Here is a 3909-nt window from a genome sequence, read left to right on the forward strand (position 1 = left end):
GTGATTTCTCGCTTTCTATCTCTCTGTCTCTCTCTGTCTGTCTGGTGAGCGCATGTGCCCTATGGCAAAAACCTCTCAAAAAAAAAGTCTCTCCCTCAAGGGAAAACACCAATTCCTTATCACCCACAGACAACACAATGGAAGTTGTGGACATGTTGTATAAACAATTCAGAATGTTTATAGTGACCAAACTAAATGAGATGCAGGAGAAAAGAGACAATGAGCTCCAGGAGGTGAGGAAGTCCTTTCATGATTTGAAAGAAGAAATAGACACCATAAAAAAAGAATCAAACAGAATTGTTAGAGATGAAGAATGTGATACAGGAAATTAAAACTTCCCTTGAAAGTATTGAAAGTAGATTCGATCATGGAGAAGATCGAGTCTCAAATATAGAAGACAAAACCTCTGACCTAGAAAAGGCATCAAAAAGACTGCTGCTAAAAGTGGCGAGAGGGAAGAAACGTCAAGTGACTTTCAAACGTTAACCCATCAGGCTGACATCGGACCTCTCGTCAGAAACAATGCAGACACGGAACAAATGGGGAAATACAGGCAAAGTGTTAAATGAAAAACAACTTCAACCAAGAATACTATGTCTGGCAAGATTATCCTTCATATGGGGAAAAAAAGATTAATAAACATCCTCAGATAAACAAAAAAGCCTGAAAGAATTTACCAACTCCAGTCCAGCTCTTCAAGAGGTCTGAAGGGAGTGCTATACCAGGAAAACTAAAAAGTCAGACAGATGGATAGAAGAGAACAAAAAACAACCATGAAAATGGTTGTTCGGAAATATCAATAATAACATTGAAAGTTAATGTACTAAATTATCCAATCAAGAGACACGGACTGGCTGAATGGATTAAAAAAACAGAAAGCCTCTATCTGTTGCCTACGAGAAATGCACCTTCTGGCCACACTGCAATCCCTTCTCTTCCATTCTCCTCTTGAGATCTGGGGCATGCATGCACACGCACCCAGTGTGAGTTTTAAGCCACCGGGTCCAGGGCACGAACCGCGGTCGACTACATGGGAGTCCAGCAACATAGCCATTATGCTAACTGCTGGTCCCTCTGAATGACTTCTTAACTACCCAACAAATTAAGTCTGAAATAAAAAAACTCATGGAAACAAATGATAATGAGTACGTGAGTTTCCATAATCTATGGGAGACTGCAAAAGCAATCAAGAGGGGAAATTCATAGCAATTAATGTGCATAAGAAAAAGATGGGAAGGTGACAAATAGATAACCTAACATCATGCCTCAGGGAATTGGAAAAACAACAACAATAAATGCCAGGTGAAAAGAAATAATAAAGATTCGAGCAGAAATTTAAAAAATTGAAAATAAATGAACTCTACAGAAAATAAATGAAAGCAAAAGCTAGTTCTTTGAAAAGATCAACAAGATAGACACACCATTAGCTAGACTGATAGAGAAGAAAGGAAGAAACTAGATAAATGAAATACGTAATGAAACAGGCAACATTACAACAGACACAATAGAAATACAAAGCATTAGAGAATACTAGGAGTGACTATATGGCAACAAACAAGAGAATATGGAAGAGATGGACAAATTCCTGGATGCATATAATCTACCAAGATTGAATCAGGAGGACATAGAAAACCTGAATAGACCCATAACAAGCCAGGAGATTGAATCAGTAATAAATAACCTCCTGACAAAGAAAAGGCCAGGTCCGCTTCTGAATCGTGCTGTCAGTGGGCAGATAGGGGAGTAAAGCAAAATCTCCCCTATTCCGGGACCAGCAGATGGCGTCACTGGACTTCCACGAGGTCGACCATGGTTCGAGTCTGGGACCTAGCAATTTAAAACGCACACCAGGTTTGTGTGTGTGCATGCCCAAGATCCCTAGAGGAGAGTGGAGGAGAAGGGATTGCAGTGTGGCCATTCCCCCTGGGGCGGGGGGTGATTTCTTGCTTTCTATCTCTCTCTGTCTCTCTGGAGAACACACAGCCCTGTAGTAAAAAAAATCTCTCTTTTAAAAAAAATAACCCCTGGGACCAGTGGGTGGTGTGGTGGTCAAGGTGCTGGACACTCCCACATGGCCAACCGGGGTTTGAGTCCTGGACCTGGTGGCTTGCTTTCTCACTTTCTCTCTCTCTCTCTCACCCTCTGTCTCTCTCTGATCAAATTTTTAAAAAAATCAATGAATGAATAAATTTTAAAAAATAGTTATTTAAAAAAATTAAATAAATAACCCCTATTCCTGCACCTCCCTTAGAGAAATTCATCCTTAACAGCAACTCTCTTTCCTGTGTCACTGAGAAGTACCTAACACTGGGAGGCTCTACAGGGCACGTGTGGCATCAGCTTCTCTGATATTATACTAATGTAATCACGGGTCATGATTAGTTTTGCTGCTGGAAATGATAAAATGTATCGCCTTGCCAAATGTGTTTTCACTTTGGCACACTTATTTTAAAGTGGCTTTCAAAGCAAATGTAATGGACTCATTATGGGTAGTAAATTGAACAAGGGCCTGCTGAAGCAATCGGTACAGAGATAAATTAACAAAACACTTGAGCCAAGATGGCAGCCATATTAAAAAAAAAAAAGTGGCACTGAATTACTTGTGGCTTTATTCAGCAAATAATCTGATGCATGGTACAGAAAGAAGCCAAAAGTTCAGATTTATAGATTGGAACTGAATTTTGCAGAAAGCATTTTCTTCTCCCAGTTCTTTGTTTGTGTGTGTGTGTGTGTGAGAGAGAGAGAGAGAAAGATAAAGAGAGAGATTTTTTTCTATAGGGTAGGTGTGCTCTCCAGAGAGACAGAGATAGAGAGATGGAAAGAGAGAAATCACCCCCACAGGGGAAATAGTCATGCCACAATTCCTTTTCTTCCTTTCTCCTCTGGACATCTTAGGCACGTGCGCAGGGTGTGAGTTGTAAGCCACTGTGTTCGGGACTCCATCTGTGGTCAACTAGGTGGGAATCCAGTGATGTAACCATTACAGCATCCGCTGGCCCCACACCCAGTTCTCACTTCCCGCTTTCAGGGTGGTCAGTTGGCGCCATGAGTAGTGAATCAAATTGCTAGATTTGGCTCTTACTAGGATGGAAATTCTCTGTACTTATAAATAAACAGAATTAGGAGCGGTTGTTTTAAGGGCTCTTGTTTGCCATAATGTCAAGCAGAAGCTTTCATTAGGTCCAGACAAGTGTGAACTCCACGGGTTCTCTTGATGTTTGATGTTGCCCAGATCTGCCCTGGAATGCACAAAACAGAGACCCTTCTGGAATATTCCTTCTGCGTATCCCCAGGCGGGTGGGTGGGAGCGCGGAGTTACGCTGACTCTTCAGTCCTCAATGCCCAAACCACAGCATTAACATAACCACCCTGCAACTTCAGAGGAGGCAGAACATTAAAACAGCAGCCAGCCTTCATCTTCAGCTAATTGAACCGTAACACGGAAAACATCAAACACAGCAGGGATGATCGTGTATCACAACCGTAAACACTCCCAGCTCCGGTCCTGATGCTCACAGAATGCCCCTTCCAGACTCTGCTGTGAAATATAACACACGTACAGAAGGAGTCACTAAAACCTAACCTACAGCATCGTAGTGAGCGGCTGACGTTTCCCCGCAGAATTCCAGCTGTCGCCACTCAGAGAGCTGCTCCGCTCTCATCCTTCTCCTCCCCGTGGATGGCCTACTCACTTCTCAGTGCATTTGTCATCTAATTCCATGTCTCATTCCAAATTGTTCTTTTATAGAAAGAAAAAAGTTTTAGCCATTTTATTAAGGTACAATGGATATGCAAAAGGCTGTATATATTTAATATGTACAACTCAGTAAGTTTGGGGGTAAGTATATACCAGATTGAAAACAGCCCTACCATCAAGACCATAAACATATCTGCCACCTCCCAGAGTTT

This window comes from Tupaia chinensis, unplaced genomic scaffold, assembly GCF_000334495.1.
Source record: "Tupaia chinensis unplaced genomic scaffold, TupChi_1.0 Scaffold000503_1, whole genome shotgun sequence".
Lineage (NCBI taxonomy): Eukaryota > Metazoa > Chordata > Mammalia > Scandentia > Tupaiidae > Tupaia > Tupaia belangeri.